At 34.6% G+C, this 17,432-nt stretch overlaps 2 long non-coding RNA genes across 2 annotated transcripts; both read left to right on the forward strand.

The window, feature by feature from the left end:
- Positions 1 to 6,068: 6,068 nt before the first annotated feature.
- Positions 6,069 to 7,732, forward strand: LOC104096270 (uncharacterized). The gene is made up of 2 exons (XR_001969287.2): positions 6,069 to 6,186; positions 7,335 to 7,732. It is a non-coding gene; the product is annotated as an uncharacterized lncRNA (long non-coding RNA).
- Positions 7,733 to 12,449: 4,717 nt separating this feature from the next.
- Positions 12,450 to 12,938, forward strand: LOC104096269 (uncharacterized). Its single transcript, XR_686287.2, has 2 exons — positions 12,450 to 12,576; positions 12,752 to 12,938. It is a non-coding gene; the product is annotated as an uncharacterized lncRNA (long non-coding RNA).
- Positions 12,939 to 17,432: the final 4,494 nt, after the last annotated feature.

The following is a 17,432-nucleotide window of genomic DNA, read 5'->3' on the forward strand; positions in this document are numbered from 1 at the left end:
ATCCATTACCTTGGGTACTAGGAGGGGATTAAATTCCTTAAGGAAACACTATGAATTCAGTGGGCTCGAATTTATTATTGTTTCATTACGTTAACTTATATTTTGCAGAATTATTATTTACAAATACAGCAATATTGGCAGGAATAACAATCTTAAGGAATTTAATATTAATTTCTGTATTTGTGTTATTCTTATTATTCTGCAAACTAAAACCTGTGTGGTTTGTGTACTCCCGTTTTGGAGAGTTAAGCCTTCGTGGCGTTTTGTTGGATATTAAAATCTACGTGATTTTTACTCCAGTTTGAAAACATGTATTAAACGTTTGTTTGTGTCATTCTTTTACAGAAAAAATGATGACTGAAAGCGAAAACCAAGCTGTTCTGATGGTAACTGCCAACGCATCGACAAGCCGAACACCGGCGTTGGCACCGGCAGAAAAACTCGGAAAATTTTTCGGGATTGATTTCAAGCGCTGGCAGTAGAAGATGTTCTTCTACTTAACTACGTTATGTCTACAGAAGTTCATCAAGGAAGATGTTCCTGATCTGCCAGATAAAACTCCAGATAATGAACGCTTTCTCGTGATTGAAGCGTGGAAGCATTCTGATTTTTTATGCAAGAATTATATTCTTAGCGGACTGGATGATAATCTGTATAATGTATATAGTAGCGTGGAGACGTCAAAAGAATTGTGGAATGCGCTTGAAAAGAAATATAAAACTGAAGATGCCGGGATGAAGAAATTCGTTGCCGCAAAATTTTTGGACTACAAAATGGTAGATAGCAAATCTGTTATTACCCAAGTCCAGGAATTGCAAGTGATTATTCATGATCTACTTGCTGAAGGTCTTGTCATCAACGAAGCATTCCAAGTAGCAGCAATGATTGAGAAGTTGCCTCCGTTGTGGAAGGACTTCAAAAATTATTTGAAACACAAACGAAAGGAAATGTCCCTTGAAGATCTCATTGTTCGGTTGAGAATCGAAGAGGACAATAAAGCTGCTGAAAGGAGAGGCCGTGGAAATTCAACAATAATGGGAGCAAATATTGTTTGAAGCTAAAAAAAAGAGGAAGAAGGCTTCTGGTCCGAAATACAACCCAAGCAAGAAGCGGTTCAGTGGAAACTGCTACAACTGTGGGAAAACTGGACACAAGTCTACGGAGTGTCGTGCTCCGAAGAAAGACAAGAAAAGAGGTCAAGCAAACATGGTAGTAAACCATGATGATGTTGATAACTTGTGTGCCATGCTTTCTGAATGTAACTTGGTGGGAAATCCTAAACTGTGGTGGTTTGATTCAGGAGCCACTCGCCATGTTTGTGCAGTTAGAGAGGCTTTTGCTACCTATGCTCTTGCTGAACCCAGAGAGACAGTTTATATGGGAAATGCTTCAACAGCAAAAGTTGAAGGATATGGAAAGATATTTCTGAAAATGACTTCTGGCAAGGTCATGACTTTGAACAATGTCCTTCATGTTCCCGAAATGAGAAAGAATTTAGTCTCTACTGGACTTCTTGTTAAATGCGGTTTTAAGTGCGTTTTTGTGTCAAACAAGGTTGTAATTAGTAAGAATGAAATATTTGTAGGAAAAGGTTACCTCACCGAGGGCCTTTTCAACCTAAATATAATGGTTGTGGAAAATAATAATAATATTTCAGCTTCTTCTTACTTACTTGAGTCAAATGATTTATGGCATGTACGTTTGGGACATGTCAATTATAAAACCTTGCGGAAAATGATTAACTTGGAAGTACTGCCCAAGTTTGAATGCGAAAAATCAAAATGTCAAACATGTGTGGAATCTAAGTATGTTAAACATCCTTATAAGTCAGTTGAAAGGAATTCAAATCCTTTAGACTTAATTCACACAGATATTTGTGACATGAAGTCAATACCATCTCGCGGTGGAAAGAAGTATTTCATAACTTTTATTGACGATGGTACTCGATATTGCTATGTTTACTTACTGAATAGTAAAGATGAAGCAATAGACGCATTCAGGCAATACAAAAATGAAGTTGAAACGCAACTTAACAAGAAAGTAAAAATGATAAGAAGTGATAGGGGTGGTGAATATGAATCTCCTTTTGAAAAAATATGTTTAGAATATGGAATTATTCATCAAACAACAGCCCTTACACGCCCCAATCTAATGGGATTGCGGAAACAAAGAATCGCACATTAAAGGAGATGATGAATGCGTTGTTGATAAGTTCTGGTTTGCCACAGAACTTGTGGGGGGAAGACATTCTTACGGCTAATCAAATATTAAATCGAGTGCCCCATAGCAAAACACAATCTATTCCATATGAAAAATGAAAAGGAAGGAAGCCCAACTTGAATTATTTTAAAGTGTGGGGGTGTTTGGCAAAAGTGCAAGTTCCTAAACCCAAAAGGGTAAAGATAGGACCGAAAACCGTTGATTGTGTTTTCATAGGATATGCGACAAATAGTAAAGCATATCGATTTCTGGTTCATAAATCAGAAAATCCTGACATTCATAATAATACGGTTATAGAATCAGATAATACTGAGTTCTTTGAAAATATATATCCGTATAAAAAGGAATGTGAGTCGTTTGGTGAAGGATCTAAACGACCTCGGGAAGAAACAAAGAAAGTACATGTAATCAGGAGAATCCAAGACGTAGTAAACGTCAAAGAACGTCTACTTCATTTGGACCAGATTTTGTGACTTTCTTATTGGAGAATGAGCCTCAAATATTTAAAGAAGTTATGACTTCTTCGGAATCATTGTTTTGGAAAGAGGCAGTCAATAGTGAAATAGAATCCATATTGAACAACCATACATGGGAATTGGTTGATCTTCCTCCTAGAAATAAATCTTTGGGTTCTAAATGGATTTTTAAGAGAAAAATCAAAGATGATGGCACTATTGATAAATTCAAGGCAAGGCTCGTAGTCAAAGGGTATAGACAATGAGAAGGTCTAGACTACTTTGATACATACTCTCCAGTTACAAGAATTACGTCCATACGAATGTTGGTAGCATTAGCTGCAGTGTATGGTCTTGAAATTCATCAAATGGATGTTAAGACGGCCTTCTTAAATGGAGAGTTGGAGGAAGAAATTTATATGGAACAACCTGAAGGGTTTGTGGTTCCAGGTAAAGAAAAGAAGGTATGTAGACTTGTTAAGTCTCTTTACGGACTAAAACAAGCACCCAAACAATGGCATGCGAAATTTGACAAAATAATATTGTCAAATGGTTTTAAGATAAATGAATGTGATAAATGTGTGTACATTAAAAATGTTCCAAATCACATAGTCATTGTTTGCCTATATGTGGATGATATGCTGATAATGAGTAATGACATTGCCAACATAAATGCTACTAAGCGTATGCTCAATAGCAAGTTTGATATGAAAGACTTGGGAGTTGCTGATTTAATTCTGGGAATTAAGATCCATAAGACTCCTCAAGGTCTGGCATTGTCACAATCTTATTATATTAAGACAGTACTTGAAAAATTCAAGCACTTGGGCTTTAAAGTTGCAAAGACTCCAATTGACGTGAATCTTGCATTAGCAAAGAACAAAGGCCAAAGCATATCACAATTGGATTATGCTCGTGTGTTGGGATGCTTAATGTATATCATGAATTGTACACGACCAGATATAGCTTGTGCTATAAGTAAACTGAGTCGATATACGAGCAATCCAGGCCAATCTCATTGGATGGCAATGAAACGAGTTTTGGGATATTTAGAACATACCCGGAACTTTGAATTGCACTACAGTAATTTCCATGCGGTGATTGAGGGATACTGTGATGCAAATTGGATCACCGGTTCAACTGATTCTAAGTCCACGAGTGGATATGTATTCACTATTGGTAGAGGAGCGGTATCTTGGAAGTCGTCCAAACAAACATGTATTGCCCGCTCTACAATGGAGGCTGAATTCATAGCCTTAGATAAAGCCGGTGAAGAAGCTGAATGGCTTCGGAATTTCTTGGAAGACATTCCATTTTGGCCCAAACCGTTGGCACCAATATGCATACATTGTGATAGTCAAGCGGCAATTGGAAGGGCTGGGAGCGTTATGTATAACGGTAATTCTCGTCATATACGACGAAGACATAAAACCGTTAGGCAATTACTCTCTAGAGGAATTATCACGATTGACTATGTAAAGTCAAGTGATAATGTGTCGGATCCACTTACAAAAGGCCTAACTAGAGAGGTAGTTGAGAAATCATCAAGGGAAATGGGGCTATGGCCGAGAACAAGTCATTGTGGCGGTAACTCTACCTAGAAGACTGGAGATCCCAAGATCTAGGTTCAAGGAGATCAAACAAAGTCATTAATGACGGTTCAACATTGTCAAATAAAATTTTAGTCCGTTCTCGTGATGAGACAATGTTCAGTACCAAGGATAAAGCATTAAGGTTTTTTAATGATTTCTAAATTTGATACGGGGTATATCAAATAGTGTATCTACAGGATGACACGTTTAGGAATCACCTATGTAAGTGTGAAGTGTTAGCCGCTTCAAGGAGAACTTTGTAAGGCCAGTTCTCTATGCACTTATGAAACCGGACGGTGTTCATGGCTGAAACGAACACAACAATGAGAACCAAAGACGGTTAAGGGTTGATTGTGTGACTTATGGTTGTCTAGGTATACACCAAAGATCGACGGTTCAAAGATATCAAATCTACCGATTGACCGAGTATATCCGACATAAGTTTACTACGGAAAGTTCAAAGGGAAACCTACTTATCCAGATGCGATTAATCCTTACTTGTAAATCACACAGTTTTTCCATGCATACTTTCGTGATATAGCCATTCCCCATTCATGTGGGGGATTGTTGAGGTTTTGTTTTTAAGATGAAATATTCTTAAAATGAGGGTGAATGGAAAATGGAGGGAAAATAAAATTTTGAGTAAAATTTTAAGTTTTTCCCTCTTGACAATGAGACATTGTCTCATATTGGAAGAGGAAGACATTTTTGGTGGGTATATATATAATTGCTCTTCTTGTAGCTCTTAAAGAGTTAAGAAGAAAGCAAGCCTCGCGTCGCCGTCGTCGTCGTCGCTCGCTCGGCTCGGCTTCGGCTTCGGCTTCGGCTTCGGATTTGGATTTGGATTTGGATTTGGATTTGGTCAAATGATCGATTGATTGATTAATTTTTTGGACCAAATTTATTTGTTAATAGTAAATATTAACGTAAGATTATCCGCATTTGTAACGGATATTTTTCAATCCGTATATTGACCATTTGGCAGCCGCCTAATGCTCTTCCCACCATGAATGTGCTTGCTCCACAAACATGACAAGCTAATGCATGCTCCACCATGGAGGGTGGACGTTTGGTCTTCTTCAACACTGGCTGATATATATATGTGCAGCAGATGTTGAAGAAAGACACTCAACACACAACACACAATTCGCTCAACAAATTGGCTATACATTTGCACTCCTTCCTCTCAGCATTTCCATACGATTTTCTGAGTTTATACTTCTTCGTTCTGTATTGTTTTTAACTTCAAACAAAGCAACTGTAAGTGTGATTTGCTACCGAACTTTGTGTTCGCTGAAATACTGGGGTTTGAAGTACCGCTACACCAGTGTGTTATTCGTTCTATCCTGGGAGGAAATAATCCATTACCTTGGGTACTAGGAGGGGATTAAATTCCTTAAGGAAACACTGTGAATTCAGTGGGCTCGAATTTATTATTGTTTCATTACGTTAACTTATATTTTGCAGAATTATTATTTACAAATACAGCAATATTGGCGGGAATAACAAAAACATCTCGCATTCAAGTAGGATTCGGGAAGGGGCGCACTGCGTACTCCAAAAGGCGTGACGTAGACAGTCTATGCTAATTCAAACATTAATGGTTGCTTCCACGGCTATTGACCTATAAGTCAGAGACTAAAATGCAGCTTGTCCATAAACGTATTTTTAAAACATGAAAACAAAGAATACTTGTGCAAACACGCCAAACCGCGTTGGATAAGATAATTCATGACTTAGTCACTAGCTGACTTTAGAAGGCATTTCTTAAAAAGTTGGTAAATGCAGAATTAGCAAATATAAGAAAGCCATCTTGTCTAAGCACAAACCTCAACAGGCAATTCATTATACACATATTCTTCTTGTTCTATTGGCCTTTGTTAGCTCCAAGTTTCTGCACTTCTTTACATTTATCTACGGTACTCTCACTTTTCTTTTCTCTTGATCTTTCAATTGTATTCCATGATTACTTATATTATCAGAGGGCATATATATTTTAATTAATTCTCGACAGCACTTTCCATATAAGTTATTTTTTTGTTGTGAAAATAGGGAAAGGAATGTCTAAACTTTGATAGTTTGTTAAGTTATATCTTTGTACGAATGCTAGCTAGCTCTATGTTGAGTTATATGCATAAACAGGAGGAGAATTTCATCAGAGTTATCCAAAATTCAAGCCTAAAAGACTCCAGCTTAAACGTATAATACTTGGATCGTTTGGTTTGAAGACAAGTTATGATGGGACTAGTTATACTGGAATTAATTTAGTTATCCTTGTATTATTTCTTATTAATTGTTTGGTATGTTGTTTTAATTCTAAGACTGTCAATTTTACTACTTTATCCTGGGACACCTTAATTATGGGATTACTATTCCACCCTCTGGCAGATATAAGTTATCGAGGTACTATTTTTAATCCTGGAATAACTTATCCGAGGATTAGTAATCAAACAAAGGATATATAAGGCGGTACTACATTTTTATCTCAAGATTATTTTTGTTCATCCATCATGCGAAACGACCCCAAAATGTGTTTAAAAGGAGGTTCATATTTTGTACATGCAAGATCATTTTAACATCATTTGTGTGTATTAATTCGTAATATTAAGTCACAGGAGGTAGTAAGTCTAAAAGGTATAAATCAAAAAAGCAATATAGTAGCTAATAGATATTAAGTGTTACTATATATATTGAAAGATATAACTATTGAGTCAATCTGGCTTAACTAATTGAAAGTAGCTAATAAACATCAAGTGATAAAACGAACAATACTTGTTCTGTCATAATAAAGATCCCAATAGCCTTGTATGGTTCATCTTTCTTTTATTAATAAAGTTTTTCTGGCGCTAAACTACATTATCCTAAGGGTAGTCAACTGATCATCCTTTGTCGAAAAATTATATTATGTATATATTAGATTTTAGAGATATATAATATATATTGAACACCCTTTTGAAAGAAATTATTTTTATAACTTCTTTCAAGTTTGACAGGAATTCCTGGTTTAGTCTGACACCTCACTACACATCTATCGTGAGGGTTCATTTTTCTTTTACTTGCAATGCAGATATTCGTGAAAACCCTCACAGGCAAGACGATAACCCTAGACGTGGAAACCTTCGACACCATTGATAATTTGAAGGTGAAGATCTATGAAAAAACAGGGATCGAAACAGATCATCAGAGGCTGATATTTGGTGGCAAGCAACTGGAGAATGGCACTGTAGAGGATTACTCCATAAGAAAAGAGTCCACTCTTCATCTTGTTCTTCGCATGCTTGGTGCCATCCATACAAATCTTGAATTTTCTCGTAAAAAATACTTTGATTTTGTACTTTTTGTTTAAGCATTAGCCGAATCAGAAATGGGAAATGATAAGTAGATATAATAAATTCTTGGATATAAATACTGTAAGTTACATTCCTCTACTGAATTTGAATAAGATTTGCTTGATCATTGTGTTCACTAGGTGTCTTTAATCTTTGTTTTATATTACCTTCTTGGAGGAGGTTCGAAATAGTAGTAAAGCGACACAACTAAAAAGAAAATTATATAAATTATATATTGTTTAAAACAACTCACTTATTTTGCATTATTTTGATAGGCGAAAATCAAATACTTCAGCCGTCCCAATTTACATGTCACCATTTGACTTGGCACAGAGTTTAAAAAGAAAATAAAAAATTTTGAAATTTATAGTCTAAAACTAGCCTTAGATATTTGTATAGCTATAAATTATCTCAGTAAGGATACGATGGAAACTTTTAAGTTAAATTATTTTTAAATATAAAAAAAGTAATATTCTTTTGGGAACAGATTTAAAAAAAGGTGTCACATAAATTGGGACGAAGGAAGTAAATTATATGCAAGCGAACCAAAAATAAAGAAAGATTATAATTAACCTTATCCCGAATTTTATGTTAAGAAAGATCAAGAAATTACGTCGGATGGACCTTTTCAGGACCACTGTTCAAATTTTGGCCCGGATAAGAAAATTCTTGGAAAAATAGCCTCCAACTAAAATTTAGGGAAGGCTCCTAGCGATCGGAATTTTCCTTAGCACTCCTAGCAATCAGAATTTTCCTTAGCAGATAGTTATGGTGATCGTTAGAATTTTCAGCCACAATGCTAGCTAAAGAATCTTGGCGATCCGTTCGGTTTTTGTCACACCTTTTTTTTTTCACAACCCTTATTACGAGGTTGAGTTAGAAGAGTTTTTCCAATTAAAGTGACGATTTGAAAAAGGATTATTTATTATTTAGAGTCGCCGCTTGAAATTGAGTTTTGATGTTCCAAGTCACCTTTTATTTGAATCCCTCATCAAATGGAATGTTTGACTCCTAATTTATGGTCTACAAAAATAAAAGACTGAGTAAGGAATTCTGTTGACCGAGGGGAAGGTGTGAGGCACCTCTCGAGTCCCGTGGTTCTAGCAGGGTCGCTTTTGTTGACTTATGTCCGGTTTAAATTAATTCTTGGTTATTCTTGTATTTTTATTGATTATGGTTTGCCTATTACCACTTAACTAATTATTTTATTAATTGTTTTGACCTAGATGCGGTATGCACACAAGGTATTTATTTGAGGGAATGCGTACATGATCCTTTTATTATTTAAGCATATCAATCCAAGGTTCGGGTATGAACACATACGCTAATATTGTATTTAGAATATTTAAATTATTTTGTCTCTTTTAGATTCGAGATATTTAATTGTACATTTTTATTATTTTTTTTTTTTACTTGTTGGAACGAGTCTTGAATTAGTTCGTGGATCATTTCGCTCCCTCACAATAATTTTGTTCTTACCACTCTAATTATTTTAGTTCTTGTAACAAGCTTACCAAACAAGCTATAATATTTAAACAATTAAATATACTCAACCATTAATCTGTCATAAAGAAAAACAATGGATAACCAATATGAAGCAATTAAATATGATATGAAATCATTCTTTTACAAAGACACACGTCGATATAAGCAACTACCAAATTTAAATATCAATATTAGGGAAAATATAGAACTTAAAACTTACATTCTTCTAAAAAAAAAATTAATTGCTATTTATCTAAAATTGAAGCCTAAATACAATCTTTGACTAAAACAAATAAACTTGCACTAAAGAATACAATCAGTTCGTCAAAAGTCAAATATAAAATCTTTTGACTCAATATTTTTAATTCGTTAAATCTATTTGACAATAAGTATATTACCAATACAAACTAATTTCAAAAATCAATGCCTTAACAGAGACAAAGGTTGAATTTCATATTCAGAAGATGTAAAAATAAATGTATTAAATAACATGACCAAACTTAATAGATTTACCAACGGAATTCTTACAAAATTGCCAGCCTACTAAACTTGATTGATAAAAGTCATTTGACCAATTCACTGTCTTATTAAAATAATTTGACCAATCTAATAAAATTGATTAATACCAATACCCCAAATTGGATTTACTAATTCAAAACAAGACCGAGCTTTACAAACTATATAGACTTAACTAATTAAGAATAACATGCTAACTCTCACTGTATCTTGCTTCTAAATTCATAAATTAGTATAAAAGTGTTTCTAATATATTAAATATTGCATACAAAGAGGAGTAACAAACTGTAGCCACTTTTCTCTATCTTACCGGAGAAAAAAGAAAAGATGGCAAAAAATAAAAATAAAAATTCTAACAAAAAACTTACAAACAAATTAAAGAAAATTTTCAGACTTTAAGAAGACATAGATCTCATATATCATGTTTAACTATACAGACGAGATTTGAGTGTTACCTTTTTTGTAAGATTTCACAATAAAAAAACTATTTACAATCTGCTGAATTGAACCCGCGAACTTAAAACCACGAAGGATACTTCGATTTTTGACTCCGAACCTAATAAGTTCGCCAAACAGTTTAACTCCAAGTAATTTTCACTCTAAAAGAACAATGCTAGTTTTTCTTAGTTGCTGATTTTTTTCGCTCTCCGATCCCCTCATACTCCTCCCTTTTATGTCTTTATATAAATTAATGGGATTATGCATTCAAAGAAATGAGTGTTGGTGAGATTGTGTATGTATGTGATGTCATGTGTGTGTGAGTGGCGTGAAAGTTAGGGAGTGTGGGATGAGAGACGTGAGGCTTGTGGGATTTTTGGGAGGTTAAAGATTTGAGATTAGTGATTAAATTAGGATCTTTTCTCCATTTTTTTTTTCAGAGAAAAAAAAAAAGAAAATATAAAGATAAGAACATTAATTACCTATTTTTAGACTAATACAAATATATACTTGGACTATGATTTAAATGAAACTAAAAATAGATTAAAAGTTACTAGTTTACTTATTAAGATCCTAATTTAAAAAAAAACATATTTTTTTGTAAATTTTCATCTATTTAAAAATAGGAACAAAACATATACTCTAAGAACGTGCAATATTTTTTATAATTTTTAATTCTTCTCAAATAAAACCTATAAAAGTAAGCTAAAAATTTAAAATATCAAGATTAGATCTAAAAGAAATATTTACACTAAAATAGTATAGAATTCAGGTGTGGTAAAAAATTAGTTGTTCACAGTTTTGTGGTAAATCCTAGTGATCACGATTGGGGGGAAGATTGAAGATTGCTAGATTTTTGTGGTAAATCCTGATGATCATCATATGAGAAATTTTGGAGATTGCCAAAAAAAGCTTCCCAAAATTCTAGTGGGAGGCTATTTTCTCAAGATTTTTTTTAACGGGGTCAAAATTTAAACGGCGGCACCAAATGATCCTATTTTTGCAAATTACCCAAGAAAAATTATATGATGGGATTTCTTTTTTGGAAAAATTTTAGAAATGACTATTGTTTGGGGGTTTATTGTTGGGCGTATCTATAATTTAGCTAATTACATTCCATGGCTACTAATTATTTGCCATGGGATGTATGTCATTGTATTCAATTTAGTTATATATACGGTATTCAATTCGGATGTATTCATTCTTATATATTTTACATTATATTCAATTTCACTGTATTGAATTCAATTGTATTCAAACAATAAAAAATCAAGAAATAGGGTGTATACCGCTCTATTCAATTCGGTTGTATACACTATATTCAATTCGGCTATATTCATTATTAACTATTTTACATTGTATTCAATTCGACTATATTCAAACAACAAAAAACAGTAATATTCGGTTGTATTCAATTTAGTGTATTCATTCTTAGCTGCTTTTATATTGTATTCAATTTACTGTATTTAATTTGGTTGTATTCAAACAACAACAAAAAAAATTAAAAAAATTAGGATCTGCCACAAAAATAACCTTTGGAATACAAAAATACAGGCAAAAATACAAAAACATTAATTGTATTTGAATGGAAAAATACATAATACACACAAATTTGAGTGTATTTGTACAGAACACAATGTATTTGTATCATTGTATGTGACTCAATAGCAAAGAAGAGAAGAAAGTTCGTCGGAGATGACGTCTTCCACCCAAGCAAAACACTGTATACATTGTATTAAAACTAAAAAATGAAGACGAATAAAAATCCGGCCAGATCTGAAAATACACTATCACATAGTATCTACCAAATTCGGTCAGACGATCCGACCATATTGTGTATTTCGTTGTATTTGATTTGGCCATAAAAATTAAAATATACTCAAATCTGAGAAATACACTCAGATATGAGAAAATACACCTGGATCTGAGAGAGAGAGAGAGAGAGAGAGAGAGAGAGAGAGAGAGAGAGAGAGAGAGAGAGAGGAAAAAGCTACTTTAGGGTTAGAAATCCCTTAGAGATGGTATTTGCTATAAAACTCAATATGTAGCTATGTATTATAATTAGTTTAAAGTGTATTTATTTATTATAAATATAGTGTATAATTTAGCTATACCATGTAAAATTTTCTTTAATTAATTGAAGACTTACAAAGGGCACATACACCAAATCTTCTAAAAGAAATATATATACACACACTCACACACTCACACATTTTTTTATAATAGCCAACAAAAATATTTTTTTGAGTATATTCATATAATATACATACTTTATACATATTCAGCATATATTTTTCGTATATTTGACTACCCGATATAACAAATGTATTAAAAGCCCATACATATTTGCAAACCTTGGGCTTTCTAGGCTAGCCTTTTGCTTGTTAATTTAGCTGAAAATCCTAAACCCTATCCCTATCTCGTGATAGGAACACTCATTCAATTCACGATCTGTCTCCCTTGCCGCATAGCAAAAATTGGGAATGTACGGTGGAAGTTACACAACGCATAAATATTCACGACTCGGAAAAACAAAAAAAGGTACTCCTTAAACAACTTGCGTTTTTGAACCATATGTTAATTTTTAAAAGAGATTTGCTCAATTTTAAATTAGCCTTTTTTTATTTTTAGTTAGATGGGATTACTTTCTTTTTTTCTGTTTTTATTTAACAAAAGACTAATAATGTGTTATGCGAATATCTCCTTTTTTTTGCAGCCAAACAAGAAGATGAAAAGTATTAGTACAGACTACAGAGGAGGAGAAAGGGAATTATGCAAATAGTGACTACTTTAATAAGTTATCTGCTGATATTATAAACTCTAATTTTCTAAGATGCCAAGTGAAGTCATTAATTAGCCATGTTAATTGAGGTGCACATCTAAGTTGTGGTATGACTTTATTATTAGTCCGTCTCCGTCATTATATTCCTTCATTTTCACCTTAAACAATCAATGGAAAATGAACCACGATTTCTTTTTATGGAACGCGATATTATTTGCCATGGTCAAAAAGGTTTAGCCTACGATTTGTTTCAGTTGACATGGTGAGGAGTTATACACGGTCATTGTCTCTGATCGCGAACTAGCTAGTTGCATATGGCGTTTTTGGTTTGCCTAAAAACGAATCGTCGTGTGTATTTGTGCAATCCTCTCACTCATCAACTGTGGCAATTGCCGATGGGATATTACCATTTTGGATTTGGATATATTCACTCAAGGAAGGAATACAAAGTTGTGCATTTATTCTATAAGAGTCTCCGGTCTTTTCCTTGTGATCATCAGCTTAAATTTCTTCTAATAGATGGAAAGAAATTGTATCATCTGCCATTGCCAGGGTTGTTAGTTAATGAATGCATGTATTGGTTGGCTCGACATTTTCCTCGTGGTGAACTTGATAGAATTCTCTCATTTGACTTTGAAAATGAAAAATTTCTAACTATATATCTCGTCCACCATCTTTTGAAAATCTTTACGGCTTGAATATGAACGGGATACTTTGCCTACCGGACACAGAACTTTCGCAAAAGTTCAATTTTGGACTTGTGGATACTCCAGGATAAAATAAGTTGTACTTGGGTGAAGGAGTATAGCATCAATTTGGTCAACTTTGGGTCGAAGAATTCATGTTTCATCTTATAGGATAAAAGAATTCATGTTTCTAATGTTATGAGATATTACTCTCGTATCTTATTGCATATGATGCATCTTTGGTGAGCGTTGTAAGAGGAATAATATTAACCTATAATAATCGAAACATGGAAAAAAATTTATTACTACTCCTCAGCAGCACTTATTTATAACTAATTGAGACTCAGTTTATTATTTGAATAGGTTGTATATCCTTTCGTTATATCATGATAAAGATCACAACTTTCATTAACAAAATATCAAGAAATAGGTCTGTGAAGTTTTATTTTAACCAAAAAATAAATCTCCAGCTTCTCAATATAATTCAACACAAAATTGAAGCCCATTACCTAAAACAGTTACTCTACTCTACGTCGAGCAAGAGTTTGCTTCCTTTCCCTAGCAGGGTCAGAATTGACTTACATCCGTTCTCTAACTCGTCTTTCTTTTGTTCCATTCCCGAGCTCCTCGATCAACAGGTCCGGGAGAGGAGCAGAAAGTCACTTGACTGTAAGGAGAGGAGCCTAGATCTTCTTCTCTTTCCTTTAGTAGGAATAGACAAGTCTCACTCTTGCCCTTAATAGGAATCCAAAAGCGGAGATCAGCCTACCTATCTAATGATATCGGCCTAACTCAAATAGTGAAACTCCTCTTCTTCCTTCTCGCCTTGGTAGCATCCTCCTTCTCATCTAAAGAGGCTTCCTTCCAAACCGAGCTCGGGCCCAGCCCACCGGTAGCCTTGAAAAAAGAATTCTTTCTCTCTTCCGGTCCAGTTCGTTGGAACCACTTCGTTCGGCGGATCACAAAACTATGTAGAATTGGACTATCACGCCCTCTATTCTAGCTTATTTTTTTGAAATACTCTACCGAGTAGAAAACTTCAGAGTCTGGTTATAAACCAACTCCCTTCCCCTACAAGAAAAGGTAATAAAAATCTTTCTCCACCCGTTCGAGGAAGCAAAAACAAAAGCCCACTTTTACGCGAATTTCCCTCTTGAAGTTGTAGCTACTCGGTCAGTGAATTGTAACTGGGGCTTATGGAACTGCTTATTCACAAAGCCTTATTTAAGGCAGGCAGCTTACTTTTATGGCCCATCTATGAACAACAAAACTCATGCAGATTGACCTGGATGATCCCTGGGGGGGGGTTATAAAACTCGTGATAGAAGGACAACTTCCCTTTCGCTAAACGGAATCAATAGAATTTTTCGGTGACCGGACACCACTGCTTAAGAGGAATTGCCAATAGAGGTATAAACTCCCAAGTTAAGACTTCTCACTAGGTAAGTTCCCCCTTATCTTTTTCAATGCTTTGGGGATCGGGCACAACAAGGAGGAGCTCCTCTTTTTTCCCTAGCGCATACTAAAGCAGAGTAGACTGATCGAACGACATGTACATCAGAGAAATAGAATAGATTTCACATCGATAGAGAGAAAGTCATTGTCTTTCTTTGTATCGGTAGTAGCATCAGCCTCATTGTCCGGTATGGCTTGATAGTGGTATAAGGATTTCCTTGTAGGTGGTCCGCTTGTTGTGCTATTTCAATACTTCGGGGTAGAAGATGTCGAAGGAACAAAGAGGATGAAGGTTCTTCGGTGCATATTCGTAGGATATGACACCGAACGAAAAGGATGAAGATGTTTCGACCTACTCATAAAAGACATATTTTGAAAAGATGGGGATTGGGGCTATTGATCCGGAAAGACGGGATGGAATTACTATTGAGTCTTCGAGGCGCTAAAAGCAAAGCCTTAAGATTGATCTGATTCCTCCCATTGAGTCGGTCTTAGAGCCAGTAGATCAGATTGAACGAGGGAAGGAAGGATGTTCCGGTATTCGAATTATCCGCAGGACTACTCGACAGTGGAAGTAGAGTGGCTGGAGCTCCTCTCCTTACAGTTTAGTGGCTTTCACTTCTTCAAATCAATTATATTGGGAGGCCTAACGAGTGATAATAGTTCACAGTCCGACTGCTAATTCAAGTTACCTTTCAAACAGACGAGATTCCGTATCTACTTATTTCGGGATGAAGACATGTCGGCCTTACGATTGCTAATTGAGGTCTAAGGTATAGCAGTAACTGTATTAAACGTACTAGCAATGACTTTTGAGGAATTATTGATTCAAAACTTTCTATCTCTACACCTCTTTCAACTATCTCAAATAGCACACTAGCCGTAAGAGGAAGAGGTGTCGAATACGGCCACTCATCCGCTGAGCTGGCCGAAAGAAGCAAGCAAAAAGTCTTACTCTAAAGAAAAAGCCTATTCCTATTAATTCTGTAAACTATTAATCGAAGTACTTAGCACTCACCGTGAAAATTGGCGAAAATTAATTGGCGTTGCATCTATCCCAATGAATTTTTAGCTTTTTCTTAGCCCTCTTCTTTAGCACTCGCTTACTCACAGGAAGCTGGCCTAGCAGATGACTCTTAGTTAGACTGGTACTAGTTAGGATATCACATAAGGGGAATCCCATTCTAGGAGTTCTCCAAAGCCCTATCCCATATAGAAGAGAAAAGTTATATTAATGCTCTAGCCCAAGAATAGATCTTATGAAAAGAAAAGAATGATCGTCGGAGATCGCAATACAAAGTATTTTAGACATAATCCCTGGCATCAGAGAATTCCAGGGATTTTCTCTATTTAAAGTAGGAGATAGTCGGGTATTTTCACAGAGAAGTCTTGCTATGGCTTGCCCAAAGCATTGAACATAGAGAATTAAGGTTGTCTTACTTACACACCGGTGGAATTTCATTTTCTTCCGCTTTTTAAAATAGTAAGAGTGAAATTGAGTAAAATATCCTGGTCACTCCACGCCAAAAAAATCTCATGGTTTAAGTTGCAACAAAATCACTTAAAATATTAGCCATGGAATGAAGAAATAATATTTACACATTTGGACGCGGTCGTCTCCTAAGACTTAAAAAGAAAATTCTGAAAAGACTTGGATTTTGCTATGATATTTACTGGAAAAGCTTGTCTTCTTTAGGAAGCGTATAGGTCCTTCCCTCTAAGTATTTATCCCTTTTATGTTACTCAAACAATATATTTTTATATAAAAAATTACTAATAACATACAAAGATATCGGCTGAGTTAATACTTCGACTTAAAAATTCTGAGTCAGCCGCTATAGATATATTTTACTATCAATACATCCCTATTCGATCGCGTAAACCATTATTTAAGTGGAGGTAAGATTTTCAGTCCTTACTTTGAGCTTTGTGCTTTTGAACATTCAGCTCCTTTCAGCTTTTGAACCTTAATTATTTGTTTACTTCTTTTGCATTTTTTTGATTGGCGAAAATCATAAGTTATAAGCAAGGGAACCAAAATATAATTATATGAAGAAAGATCATAATTGTAAAACTAACTCATATAAGCAAGGGAACCAAAATTTAATTAATTATTTAGCGAATTAATTAAGAGAATATATCCTAAGCCCTATTTTTCATCACTCAATTAATTTCACCGCCTCTCTCCCTTGCGGCATAGCAAAAATTCGGAACAGTGGAAGTTACTAAGACACAAAATTCACATCTGGGAACAACAACAAAAAAAGGTACTAATATTTCTCATCTAAGAAATTTGATACAATAGCATTTTAATTTTTCAGATTTTTTCTGTTTTCCCAATAGGAGATTTGATTAATTATAGATTAGCGTTTTTTAATTTTTGGTGAGTGAAGTGCGTTTAGTTTAAAATTCCCATAAAAGATTCAGTGTTACTATTTTATGTTGTGATCACATAAAAACATAATTTTTGAGGC

Source organism: Nicotiana tomentosiformis, chromosome 9 (assembly GCF_000390325.3).
Source record: "Nicotiana tomentosiformis chromosome 9, ASM39032v3, whole genome shotgun sequence".
Classification (NCBI taxonomy): domain Eukaryota; kingdom Viridiplantae; phylum Streptophyta; class Magnoliopsida; order Solanales; family Solanaceae; genus Nicotiana; species Nicotiana tomentosiformis.